Genomic DNA, 15,226 nt, shown 5'->3' on the forward strand with positions numbered 1-15,226 from the left:
CTGTTAGTAAAGAGCACAGTTCTTGTAAAGAAATGGTGCTCTAGAAGACAGCGGTCGAGAGTTTTGTCGACATCTTCCTTTGCATACGCTTTACAATTTGTAAATATGTCCTCCAGTGTATTTCAGCCCGGGATATGCAGCCCCGACAAGTTGATTTATTTGGTCGTTCCACCTTAAGTCACTGCGGATGGTAATCTCCAAATATTTGATAGCCGCGTCCGACTCTAATGCCCTACCGCCGACGGCGCAGTTAAACAATGTAGGATATTTTGTCCCGGGGACGTGCATCTTGCTGCCTCTCTCTCTTTTTTTGCTGGACGCTTGAGAAGTGAAACGTTTTCGCTCCATTACTTGTGGTGGGGACGCAGCACGGCTAGCAGTCAGAGGCGGCGTATCTCGCCATCTGGAGAGTGGCCGGGCTTTCTGGGGAATTAATCAAGCCCCGCGCTCGGCCCGCGGTATTAATCTCCGCGGCCTTGGGGCCCGCGGCATTCCTCCTTTCCCAGCGCCGCGAGCTGATATTTCCAGACTCCGTAGCCTGGGGCGCGCGGCTCCACACACAGCCCAACAAGGCAAAAACGACCGGCCTCCCTGCCTGCCTGCCTGCCCAGGCGCCGCGCATTTTGTTCTTACTGGCGGCAGCTGGCAACCGAGCGAAAATCCGCGGAATGCAGCAATCTCGCAACAGGTGGCGCTGCGCCGGCCAGCTCTGCTCACACGGCCAGACACCTCCAACTCGCAGCTCTGTGTTCGTTGCCTGGGGGAGGCGACAGCCGCAAGTAGTTCGCTCTACCTACCATGTCTCAGCCACCATACATAAAACCTGGAAGCTACTGCCGGTCCAGAAGCAAGGGTCATTGGGATTAAGACCCTCACCCAGAAACAGTATTACTACACTACTGGCCATTAAAATTGCTACACCACGAAGATGACCTGCTAGAGACGCGAAATTTAACCGACAGGAAGAAGATGCTCTGATATGCAAATGATTACCTTTCCAGAGCATTCACACAAGGTTGGCGCCGGCGGCGACACCTACAACATGCTTGACATGAGGAAAGTTTCCAACTGATTTCTCATACACTTTGATAAAGGTCGGATTGTAGCCTATCGCGATTGCGGTTTATCGTACCGCGACATTCCTGCTCGCGTTGGTCGAGATCCAATGACTGTTAGCAGAATATGGAATCGGTGGTTTCAGAAGGGTAATACGGAACGCCCTGTTGGATCCCAACGGCCTCGTATCACTAGCAGTCGAGATGACAGGCATCTTATCTGCACGGCTGTAACGGATCGTGGAGCCACGTCTCGACACCTGAGTCAACAGATGCGGACGTTTGCAAGACAACAACCATCTGCACGAACAGTTCGACGACGTTTGGAGCAGCGTCGACAATCAGCTCGGAGACCACGGCAGCGGTTACCCCTGACGCTGCATCACAGACAGGAGCGCCTGTGATGGTGTATTCAACAATTAACCTGGGTGCACGAATGGCAAAACGTCATTTTTCGGATGAATCCAGGTTCTGTTTACAGCATCATGATGGTCGCATCCGTGTTTGGCGACATCGCGGTGAACGCACATTGGAGGAGTGTGTTCGTCATCGCCATATTGGCGTATCACCCGGCGTGATGGTATGGGGTGCCATTGGTTACACGTCTCGGTCACCTCTTGTTCGCACTGACGGCACTTTGAACAGTGGAAGTTACATTTCAGATGTGTTACGACCCGTGGCTTTATCCTACATTCGATCCCTGCGAAACCCTACATTTCAGCAGTATAATGCACGACCGCATGTTCCAGGTCCTGTACCGGCCTTTCTGGATACAGAAAATGTTCGACTGCTGCCCTGGTCAGCACATTCTCCAGATCTCTCACCAATTGAAAACGTCTGGTCAATGGTGGCCGAGCAACTGGCTCCGCACAATACGCCAGTCACTACTCTTGATGAACTGTGGTATCGTGTTGAAGCTGCATGGGCAGCTGTACCTGTACACGCCATCCAAGTTCTGTTTGACCCAATGCCCAGGCGTATCAAGGCCGTTATTACGGCCAGAGGTGGTTGTTCTGGACACTGATTTCTCAGGATCTATGCACCCAAATCGCGTGAAAATGTAATCACATGTCAGTTCTATAATATATTTGTCCAATGAATACCCGTTTATCATCTGCATTTCTCCTTCGTGTGGCAATTGTAATGGCCAGTAGTGTACAATCGTGCGAAAGATGAGCAATATCGGTGACAGTAGGATGAATGCTCACCCTGTAAGCTGTGTGGCTGTCAGACAGTGGGGAGAGGGGCAGACGGACACTGGCGGACAACCGCCCCGACGCCTGGCGGCTTGTGACAAGAGGCAGAGATGCATTAAGCCGCGGCTCCTCAGTGACACGTGGGCCATTAAGACGGCGGGTACTATTACGGCCGAAACACAGGCCGGGCGCGGCGCGATGCTATCTGCGGCGCGGGTATCGCCGGCCATCGGCGGCCTTGCCGCGCCACGCACCTCAGCGCCTGCCGGCTCTTTTATTTGGCGGCCCTGCGCGTTACGATTCACGGCGAGATTAGGGCGCGGGTAATACCGCGGTGCGGCCCGCGTTCGTTCCCAGCCCGGGCCCGACGATGCTATCGGCCGGTTCTGCCCCACCGGTGGCCGCCGAGGGCACCCAGCACTGCGCTGCGCCGCGCCATTATCCCAGCTATGTTGCCAGTCATGCGGCCCGAACCATTACCGCGGCCTTCTGCCTAAAAGCATCTCAGCAGCACGGCCGCTCACATCCTCCTCTAAAAATTCCTGACTTTTTCCTCAACAAACTAGCATATACTAAAATGACGGAAAAGCGATATACACATACAGATGGCGTTCGTATCGCGTACACCACGTACAAAAGGGCAGTGCATCACAAGATGCTGTCATTTGTACTCAGGTAAATGTAAACGTCGTGTGACAAGGGCGTCCCGTCGGGTAGACCGTTCGTCGTGTGCAAGTCTTTGGATTTGACGCCACTTCGGCGACTTGCGCGTCGATGGGGATGAAATGATGATGATTAGGTCAACACAACACCCAGTCCTTGAGCGGAGAAAATGTCCGACCCAGCCGGGAATTGAACCGGGGCCCTTAGGGTTGACACTCTGCCACGCTGACCACTCAGCTACAGGGGGCGGACTGCACTCAGGTGATAAAATTTCCGACGTTATTATGACCGAACGACGGGAATTCGAACGCGGAACGGTAGCTGGAGCTAGACACGTGGGACTTTCCAATTCGCATACCGTTACGGAATTTAGTATTCCGAGATCTACAGTGTCAAGATGTGTACCGAAATTACCAAATTTCACACAGTGGCCGACGGCCTTCACTTAACGAGCGAGAGTAGCAGAGTTGTCAGTGCTAACAGACAAGCAACACTACGTGAAATAACCGCAGAAATCAAAGTGGGACGTACGACGAAAGGCCGGCCGGAGTGTCCGAGCGGTTCTAGGCGCTACAGTCTGGAACCGCGCGACCGCTACGCTCGCAGGTTCGAATCCTGCCTCGGGCATGAATGTGTGTGATGTCGTTAGGTTAGTTAGGTTTAAGTAGTTCTAAGTTCTAGGGGACTGATGACCTCAGATGTTCAGTCCCATAGTGCTCAGAGCCATTTTTCGTACGACGTACGTATCCGTTGGGAAAGTGCGGCTAAATTTGGCGGTAGGGGCTATGGTTACAGACGACCGACGCGACTGTCTTTCCTCACAGCACCACGGCATCGCCCGCAGCGCCTCTCCTGAGCTCAAAAAATGTGTGTGAATTCTTAAGGGACCAAACTGCTGAGGTCATTGGTCCCTAAGCCTAGACACTACTTAACCTAATTTAAACTAACTTACGCTAAGGAGAACACACACACACATCCATGCCTGAGGGAGGACTCGAACCGCGCCAATGGTGTGATGACAGACGGATATGGACGGCAGAATGTCTTTACTGACGAGGCACGCTTCTGTCTGCAGCACCACGATGGTCGGATTCGAGTGTGGAGACATCGTGGAGAGAGGATGCTGGACAGCTGCATTATGCACCGCCACACTGGTCGTGCACCGGGTATTATGGTATGGGGCGGTATTGGATATTACTCTCGCACGCCTCTAGTACGCATTGCCGGTACTTTAAATAGCCGGCGCTACATATCCGAGGTGCTGGAGCCAGTTGTCCTTCCTTACCTTCAGGGCTCGGCCACAGCCATATTTCAACGCGATAATGCGCGACCACACGTGGCACGCATTGTCCAAAGGTTCTTCGTCAATAACCAGATTGAATTGCTTCCCTGGCCGGCTCGCTCTCCGGATCTTTCGCCGATAGAAAACATGTGGTCCATGGTTGCTCAACGAGTGACCCAGATTACATCCCCAGCTGCCACACCAGATGATCTTTGGCAACGTGTGGAAGCTGCTTGGGCTGCTGGACCCCATGAACACATCCAACGTCTCTTTGACTCAATGCCGAGACGTGTGGCAGCGGTGACCTCCAACAATGGCGGCTACTCTGGCTACTGATTCTGGCAGGAACCACATGTCACAGACGTCTGTAAACGTAATCATTTGATACTTGGTCAACATGTTATCTACAAAATAAATCTTGTTGTGCTACCTCTTGTCTTTCTTGGTGTTGCATTTACGGTGGCCAGCAGTGTACTTGGATTTGTTAGAAGGGTCTCGGAAAACGCAGTCTGTAAAGAAAATAGCATACAAAAGCAAACCTAAAGTACTGTTCTAGCGTTTCCAGTTCTTATAAAGTATGAGTGACATCGAATTCAGAGAAGGAGTGCTATGATCATACAATCCCAGATCAAAATGTAGCTGAAATGCTTGGAAAACTTTAATGGGAAGTCCTGGAAGAAACAAGATGTAGTTCTCTCGAAAATTTAGAGAAAAACTGTTCGCGGAAGGCAATGCGATGATACTGCTGACACTGTCATACATCTCGCGAACAGAATATGGGAGTAACATAAGAAAGATTAGGGGCGTGCAGTCTTACATAGATGGTCACTTTTCTATCGTTCGGTACATGAGTGGAATAGGAAAGTAAATCGAAAATATTGTTACGAAACCCCCCTGGTCAGGCACTGTACAGTGGCTTATGGAGTAGGACCTGTGTATTCTGCAGATGTAAAATTAAACACCACTGGCAGGCACTGTTTTATTTGCTTATGCGCGAAATTGAAGTGCCTGTCAGTTCCACAGTGCGACTTAGAGAAATATACTGAAATCGTGCGGGTGGTAGAAGACGAGACGCTTTCTGGGCTAGCGAGAAGCGTGGAAAGAGGAGGCAGCAACAGTGGGGAGTCGAATACACGAGCAGTCGCCATACGTTAGGATTACGCGAGACGCTAATGACGACGGATGGGTCCAGCGGCCGAAACGGCGCGGGCTCTTAAGCCCCCAGAGTATGCCTCGATAGACGCAGCGGGTCCGGACGAGAGCGTTAAGTGCCCGGCCCCACTCACCTCGCAATACCGCCGACACTGGCTGGTCACCTCCACCAGGGCTTCTGGGCAGTTGTCAATTAAAGGTCCACAAGCGACACGGATAATGAATTTAAGTAGAGCTCTTTTCACCCCGATGGCTGGTTTGGGTAACTCAGTGAATTACTTAGGCATGGGTCTACAGGACGGTCCACATGAGTCATAATTGCCTTCAGAAAGCTCTTAGAAATGGGAAAATTGTTTTGATAGTCTCAGTAGCTCTGGGAGAATCAGAAGTACCGTACAGCACTGTAGGATACCGATCATGTGAAATGAATGCTTTACTATCGATGGTTTCAGAGGTTTGTTATTCAACGTCCAGACATTCCGTAACTTGGTTTACAGACGAGGCATGGTTCCATCTGTCAGGTTACATCAACAAGCAAAACAGTAGATACTGGGTTAGTGTGAACCCACCATGACATCCACGAACACCACAGCATGATGGAAAAGTTGAAGTGTGGTATGCGGTATCAGCTTCCAGGATTGTTTGCCCCATTTTCTTCGATACGACCGTGGATACTATGGCCGACAGCTTATACGGGCAGCTTCAAAACATTTGTGGAACATCTGGATGACATCGAACTTACAGGTTATCCAGCAAGAAGCAGCGAGGGGTCACACAGTTAACGGTTCCGTGTAACTTGTAACCAGTTTCTATGGTGATCGGATAATCTAAAACAAGTTGTGGTCCCCCTGTCACCTGATCTAACCACCCCCGTCTCAGGATTACTTATGGTGGTATTTTAAAACAGAGTGTACAAGAATGACCTCTGCAGAACTACTTCAGGCCATTACACACGCCGTAAGCAACATTGGCGAGGATACATTTCTCAGAAAGCCGCGGAATATGGTGAAACGCGTTCAGCTATGCATCGATGCTGGTGCAGGACACTTCTAACAAAAAATGGTTCAAATGGCTCTAAGCACTATGGGACTTAACAAAAATGGTTCAAATGGCTCTGAGCACTATGGGACTCAACTGCTGAGGTCATTAGTCCCCTAGAACTTAGAACTAGTTAAACCTAACTAACCTAAAGACATCACAAACATCCATGCCCGAGGCAGGATTCGAACCTGCGACCGTAGCGGTCTTGCGGTTCCAGACTGCAGCGCCTTTAACCGCACGGCCACTTCGGCCGGCTATGGGACTTAACATCTGACGTCATCAGTCCCATAGACTTAGAACTATTTAAACCTAACTAACCTAAGGACATCACATACATCCATGCCCGAGGCAGGATTCGAACCTGCGACCGTAGCAGCAGCGTGGTTCCGGACTAAAGCGCCTAGAACCGCTCGGCCATAGCAGCCGGCCCACTTCTAACATTTGCTGTGAGGACTTTTTGTGTGTGTGTTTGTATGTATGTATGTATGTAATCTCGAAACTGTGTCTTATCATCTCCCAAATTGGTTCAAAAGTTATGAATAATTCAACTTCAGGTTTAAATGGATCGCACTGTATTAGAGGTGGTACGCCGTTGCCTTCCTCAGATGTTTGAACCGACTTACTCAGCCAGATAGCGGGCGGCCAATGCTTTAACGCTGACTCCAAGCCACGTCGGAAGTTTGCATTTCTCACATTAACAAAGTCTTTCCAGAGATGATGTAACTAATCAAAAACAAAAGGGTCAACTATTATCGACAAAATTATTTTTCTCGTTCTCACGATCAGTGAGGAGACAAGGTGGTTAATAAAGTAGTCGCATTCGAGAAAATATGGGTTAAAATCCCGGGACAGCTATGCTGATTTAGTTTTTTCCAGCTAATGTCGAAATAATAGTGAAATGAGATACGGTCTCCATCTTCATGAAATTCCTTTATAATCAAAGTGAGTACTCTAACTATACTAATATGCAAGTAGAGTTACACTGTAATCTCGCTTTGAGTTATTCAGACTGGCTAGTGTTTCCCTGACTCCAGTAGAAACACCACCGTCAAGATTCTAGCAATTATCTCCGTAAGCAAAATTGCGAATATTGAGACGGTACTGACAACACAGCGCGTTCGTAGCATTTCTTATGTTTAGGTTTGGTGCCGGCCGCGGTGGTCTAGCGGTTCTAGGCGCGCAGTCCGGATCCGCGCGATTGCTACGGTCGCAGGTTCGAATCCTGCCTCGGGCATGGATGTGTGTGATGTCCTTAGGTTAATTAGGTTTAAGTAGTTCTAAGTTCTAGGGGACTGATGACCACAGTAATTAAGTCCCATAGTGCTCAGAGCCATTTGAACCTTTTTAGGTTTGGTTTACACTGCCAGCTGAGGTGTGAGGTATCGACAGCACCTTCGACCGATATATTTTAGAACTACTTCCTGTTTCTTGAAATTAATGATATGATCATATAGTTTATGGACGGTCTTAATTTCCTAGGTGATGAATCTTTTTCGGAATTTGGGCAGGGCCTTAACCATAATATTTTGCACGGTGTGTTTCGTAATGTTGCATAACTGAATGCTATGAAGTTATATTTTGATTTCTCTGGCATTCACTTACGATATCTTCCACAGCAGGAGAGAGAAAGTTAGCCAAAAAATAGCGGCAAAGACCGTTTTTTAAACAGAGAAAATCATATGTTATCCCGAAATAGTTCAGTGGCGTGCAGTTTCTTCTGCCCGATGATTGTCGGAATATGTAGCACTCTTCTAGTGGATTTTATTCGACATTCATTCGCGAATGGACTGTTTTGGCGAGAGTAATCGTTTAGGCAACTTGAAATGTTAGAAAAGCCTCGGTAGCAATCAAACGATTTAGGGATGATCGTAGGTCATTGGCCTTTACAGGTTTGCCCACATGGTACCGTACCCGCAAATCGTCGGTTTTGAGAGACTAGAGGCTGTGCTTTATTCTCGCCGCATACAGAACTGGCAAAGAACGCAGGCGTCCACCATTGTGCGCGGCGCCGACGCCCCTCCAGGCCGCGGCGTCGGCGTCGGCGCCGCCTTGCGCCGCTCTCATTGGTCGGCGCGACGCGACTCCTCCCGCCAATAGCGAGCCCGGGCCGGCCCCTTCCCATCAGGCCACCCGCAATACGCGCGCAATTGCCACCGCGGCACATCTGGACGCTCTGGCGGAATTGGCGTACCTTGCCTTGCAGTCCTGCGGAATTTTCCACGGTTTTCCTGAAGGCGCTCCGCACGCCGTGTGAACGTGGCTAAAATGACGTAAGGAAGATAACCTGCGCACTGTCAGAGACCTGTACTGAACGTAAACGCTGTATAGAGGCAGAGTAGAGGAAATTAGGCACACTAAGAACTTACGAAATACCCTTTGAAGGTACGAGTACGGTACTCATGTCTCAAGCTTCGCTTACTGGGGCACACAAATATAAGAAGTCTTGGAAATTTGGATGTCTACTAGTGAATTTAGTACAGACAGCTGCCTCTTATGAAGACTGGGGACAGTCCCTAGAAATCAGAGAGGTTGATCATTAAAAAAGAAGTCTTCTAGGGAAAGAGATGCTGCTCTACGCACTTTCCTCTCTCCTTCCACCCCTTATTCTGGCCTGGGTGTGGAGGTCATGGGAACGCTTGCAGATTACGGGCCAGGTGACGTCAATCCATCAAGAACAGTACTATATAAAGAAAACGGAATTACGGATATTTGCTGATGCAATGGTTCAAATGGCTCTGAGCACTATGGTACTTAACTTCTGAGGTCATCAGTCCCCTAGAACCTAGAACTACTTAAACCTAACTAACCTAAGGACATCGCACACATCCATGCCCGAGGCAGGATTCGAGCCTGCGAACGCAGCGGTCGCGAGGTTCCAGACTGTAGCGCCTAGAACCGCTCGGCCACTCCGGCCGGCGATTGCTGATGACATTGTAATTCCTTCAAAGACCATAAAGGACTTGGAAGACCTATTGAATACAATGGACAGCATCTTGAAACGAAGTTACAAGATGAACATCGACAAAGACAAAACTAGGATGTGTTTTTGGGACCGAATCCGCATTGAGTAAAATATATTTTTTCATAGTGACCAAGTTACATGAAACTGCAACCAGTCACTTTTTTTAATAATTATGTTTTATTCCATGAACAGGTTTTCGAACCTTTTCAGGTTCATTTTCAGATGATTTCTGGAGGTTACAACGTTATTTCTAGCATAAGCTGGGTGCTATCTCTGTGACAAGAAGATGGAACACACTTTAATATATCGCCATAATTATTGTTTATCTGTCGATATGGATGTAATTAGTGTTTTACTTACTGCACAGTATGGGCAGCTTTTTTCCGTTAGTGTCCATCTGTGTGCTTCCATTTTGATGGCCAGTCACTATGAAATGTGTGAATTGATATATACTTTTTCTCGTTAGTGCCCGTCTGTCTGCTTCCAGTTTTGACCCAGGTATGACGTAGCGTTAACCCCGAGAAAATTTTGTACATAACACCAGAAGAGTGATTTTGAGACTACTAGGTACACTGAACAGCCAAAGAAACTGGTACACGCACTGTACGTCTATATACGACTCTGACACGTGACAAGGTGACACGTGTAGGGCCCACGGCAGCAGGCAGAAGTGCCGCATCACGACGTGGCTTGGACTCGACTAATGTCCGAAGTAGTGCTGGAGGGAACTGAAACCATGAATCCTGCAGGGCTGTCCAAAAATCCGTAATAGTACGAAGGGATGGAGATGTTCATATCTGGAGAGTTTGATGGTCAGCGGAAGTGTTTAATCTCACAAGAATGTTCCTGGAGCCACTCCGTAGCAATTCTTGACGTGTGGGGTGTCGCACTGTCCTGCTGCAATTGCCTAAATATATCGGAATGCACAGTGGACATCAACGGATACAGGTAATCAGACGCTATATTTACGTACGTGTCAGCTGTCAGAGTCGTATCTAGACGTACCAGGGGCCCCCATATCACTCCAACTGCACACGTGCCACACCATTACAGAACCTCCAGCAGATGGAACAGTCCCCTGCTGACATGCAGGGTACATGGATTCATAAGGTTGTCTCCATACCCGTTCATGCCCATCCGCTCGATATAATTTGAACCAAGACTCGTCCGACCAGGCAACATGTTTCCAGTCATCAACAATCCAATGTCTGAGTTGACGAGCCCAGGCTAGGCGTAAAGAATAGTGTCGTGCAGTCATCAAGGGTACACGAGTGGACTTTCGGCTCCGATATCGATGATGTTTCGTTAAATGGTTCGCACACTGACACTTACAGACGGCCCAGCATTAAAATCCGCCGCAATCTCTTCAGTCGTCTTTGGTCCCGTTCTTGCAGGATCTTCTTCCGGCTGCAACGATGTCGGCGACTTTATGTTTTACCGGGTTCCTGATTTACATAGTAGGAGAAAATCCCCACCTCATGGCTACCTCGATGATGCTGTGTCCCAGCGCTCCTGTGCCGACTCCAACACCACGTTGAAACTCACTTAAATCTTTATAAGATAACGTGCCATGGAAATGGAAAAGAGCGGTTGGCGTCATTGGCCGGGAGGCCCCTTGTGGGGCAGGTCCGGCCGCCATGGTACAGGTCTTATTGCATTCGACGCCACAATGGGCGACCTACACGCCGGATGGGGATGAAATGTTGATGATGAAGACAGCGCAACACCCAGTCCCTGAGCGGAGAAAATCCCCGACCCAGCCGGGAATCAAACCCGGGCCCGTAGGACGGCAATCCGTCAGGCTGACCACTCAGTTATCGGGGCCAGAGGAGCAGCAGTAACCGATCAAAAAACTGCGCCAGATACTTGCTGCCTTATATAGGCGTTGCTGACCGCTGCGCTGTATTCTCCCTGTTTACACATGTCTGTATTTGAATACGCATAGCTATACCAGCGGGACTCATCAGCAGAAGCAGCATTCTCCTGAAGATGGCGAAACGTTGGATCGCCGAAATATCGAATCGAGTTGATTTTAGGATGCGGAAGCAAACCCGAAGAGACTTTCAAGGCTTATTCCGCCGGGAAAGTTTACGATGTCATGTTGTTGTTGTTGTGGTCTTCAGTCCTCAGACTGGTTTGATGCAGCTCTCCATGCTACTCTATCCTGTGCAAGCTTCTTCATCTCCCAGTACCTACTGCAGCCTACATCCTTCTGAATCTGTTTAGTGTATTCATCTCTTTGTCTCCCTCTACGATTTTTACCCCCACGCTGCCCTCTAATACTAAATTGGTGATCCCTTGATGCCTCAGAATATGCCCTACCAACCGGTCCCTTCTTCTAGTCAAGTTGTGCCACAAATTTCTCTTTCTATTCAATACCTCATCATCAGGTATGTGACCTACCCATCTAATCTTCAGTATTCTTCTGTAGCACCACATTTCGAAAGCTTCTACTCTCTTCTTGTCCAAACTAGATATCGTCCATGTTTCACTTCCATACATGGCTACACTCCATACAAATACTTTCAGAAACGACTTCCTGACACTAGCTTCTTCAGAAACGCGTTCCTTGCCATTGCCAGTATGCATTTTATATCCTCTCTACTTCGACGATCACTAGTTATTTTGCTCCCCAAACAGCAAAACTTCTTTACTACTTTAAGTGTCTCATTTCCTAATCTAATTCCCTCAGCATCACCCGACTTAATTCGACTACATTCCATTCTCCTCGTTTTGCTTTGTTGATGTTCATCTTATATCCTCCTTTCAAGACACTGTCCATTCTGTTCAACTGCTCTTCCAAGTCCTTTGCTGTCTCTGACAGAATTACAATGTCATCGGCGAACCTCACAGTTTTTATTTCTTCTCCATGGATTTTAATACCTACTCCGAATTTGTCTTTTGTTTCCTTTACTGCTTGCTCAATATACAGATTCAATAACATTTGCGAGAGGCTACAACCCTGTCTCACTCCCTTCCCAGCCACTTCTTCCCTTTCATGCCCCTCGACTCTTATAACTGCCATCTGGTTTCTGTACACATTTTAAATAGCCTTTCGCTCCCTGTATTTTACCCCTGCCGCCTTCAGAATTTGAAAGAGAGTATTCCAGTCAACATTGTCAAAAGCTTTCTCTAAGTCTACAAATGCTAGAAACGTAGGTTTGCCTTTCCTTAATCTTTCTTCTAAGATAAGTCGTAGGGTCAGTATTGCCTTACGTGTTCCAACATTTCTACGGAATCCAAACTGATCTTCCACGAGGTCGTCTTCTACCAGTTTTTCCATTCGTGTGTAAAGAATTCGCATTAGTATTTTGCAGCTGTGACTTATTAAACTGATAGTTCGGTAATTATCACATCTGTCAACACCTGCTTTGTTTGGGATTGGAATTACTTGAAGTCTGAGGGAATTTCGCCTGTCTCATAGCTGGAAAATGTTTCTGTACTCCCTCTGGCAAATACTGAACTGTGGAATGAAGGGCAATGGGGTAAATGTAGAGGTAAATGTTACGGTCGAACATTGTTTCACATGGACTCGCATTTCTGTGATGGAAAACTGTGGGTGAAGCTGGGCTAAATGTTGAGCTACGTCAGAAAGAAGCGTATGTACTACGAACACTTTGCTTCTGTGCCGAGACCAATCCTAGACTGGAAGGTGAACGGGTAGAAGGAATGAGGCCAGTTTATAGCCCCGTTCCCAGACATGACGCGCCCGATGAGCAGTGGCGCCTTATCGGCTGTGGAGTTTATTACGAACGGTGAGAGGGCGGCGGGGGGGGGGGGGGGGGGGGGGGGGGGAGATGGAGCTGCAGGCGGCGTGCAGCGCGGGGCTGCATTCCTGGGCGGCCGGCGGTCACGCAGCGGCCGAGTCGTGCTGGCTGCGGGCACCTGCCCGTGCCCAGCGCCCGGGCCGCATTACTGTACAGTCCCGGCGCACCACAACACGATGCGGCCGCCTCTCCGGCCTCTCTTACCTGCCCATCACGGCTCGAAGCGGCCCGCCAACAGCTCTCTATAATCCAGACGAAAGCCTCTCACATCGGCTCGGGGATGTGTCGGACGGCCGGCAACGTCGCTGTCTCGGAAATCTATCGCATAATACGGACCTTCGTAGTACAGTGTGTCATATTGTTGATAATTCTTCCGGGTTATATGGTCGTGGTCCATGGAATTCTTCTATTCCTAACGTTTCGTCCAATACTACGTTTGCGGGACTCAGCAGGACCAGCCATACCTCCGAGGATGTCCAACGTAGTATTGGACGAGACGTTAGGAATAGAAGAATTCCATGGACCACGGCCATATAACCCGGAAGAATTATCAACAACAGTACCATCCGGTCGTGAAAGCCTTCATTGTATGACAGTGTGTCATGGTTATTGTAAACTCCATGTACAGAGATGAGACAAAGCATTGTTACCACTGCCCACCGCAAGTTTGAATGCCTTCCGTTTGCGTCGAGGGCACGTGACGCCTTTGAGTTTATGCAACCCGCAACGCCTTCAAAAACCGCATTTTCTCTCGTTCGCTATGCTCAAACTACTGGTTCAAATGTTTCAAATGGCTCTGAGCACTATGGGACTTAACATCTCAGGTCATCAGTGCCATAGAACTTAGAACTACTTAAACCTAACCAACCTAAGGACATCACACACATCCATGCCCGAGGCAAGATTCGAACCTGCGACCGTAGCTGTCGCGCGGTTCCAGACTGTAGCGCCTAGAACCGCTCGGCCACTCCGGGCGGCTCCCCCGACCGTAATGGGGATAAATGATGATGATGATGATAATGAAGACGACACAACAACAACCAGTCATCACGAGGCGTGTGAAAATCCCTGACGCCGCCAGTATCAAACCCGGGACCCCGCGCTCGGTAAGCGAGGACGCTACCGCGAGACCACGAGCTGCGGACTCAGGTACCATAAATATAAAAAAAGATTAGAAAAATCAGATTGATTTCCTTGTCAGATTTACAATAAATCTCAGCACTGTTTAGTAGTTGGTACTGCTGTACCACGGAGTATCAAATGCCTGTTTCTCTGGCTGTGCCAGCTCTCGTGACATGGGCCGTTCTCGTTGCTCTTCTCTTCACACGTTCGAGCCTCTCTCACATTTGTCGGGTGCCTCTGAAGCGTCCACGCCGCCGCCTCACGGCGGTAATAGGCCTCCGGTGAGGAGCCCGGAGCTGAGCGCCACAGCCACAAAGCACTCACTTAGGCGGCGGCTTTTGTCCCAGGCGTGACGCGCCGAGACCAATCTCCCGCGACAGCAGCGCGCGCCGCGGCGGTGGGAGGAACCGCAGCGGGGCAGGAGAGGGCGCTGGGTCGGCTAATGGAGGCGAGGCGACCCTCTCAGCTCAGGGACAGAGTGGCTCTCTGCCTGCATTCCTCTCTGGAAGTGGCCCGCGGCTTGTAATCACCTCCGCCACACAAAAGGCAACACACAACCATTATTTCCAGGCGATTCCAAACTAAATGTGAGTCAATCTATCAACTTCCAGTCACACGTACCTTTCAGCTTTTCGAATTAGTCCTTTTTACATTACCACATATTACATTTAAAAAAGGAGGAAATGCGATTATCCCAAAAGCTAGCCAATAACTGGTATTATTATCCCCCTGGCAACCGAACAATAGCGAATGTGGACCCAGAAGAAATTCAATTGGAATGTTATCTTCACATTCGATAGTGTGTGTGTGTGTGGGGGGGGGGGGGGGGGAAGATGAGGAATTACTGTTATTCAAATGAAAATACGACTTTTGGTGAAACTGTGCTCGTCGCGAATTAGTCTCAATAAGACTGCCAAACATAGACAGACTGATCTCCGTTAAAGACTGCAGAGAAGTTCGGCATTTGACTTAAGACGCAGTCTGGT

Source organism: Schistocerca americana, chromosome 4, assembly GCF_021461395.2.
Source record: "Schistocerca americana isolate TAMUIC-IGC-003095 chromosome 4, iqSchAmer2.1, whole genome shotgun sequence".
NCBI lineage: Eukaryota > Metazoa > Arthropoda > Insecta > Orthoptera > Acrididae > Schistocerca > Schistocerca americana.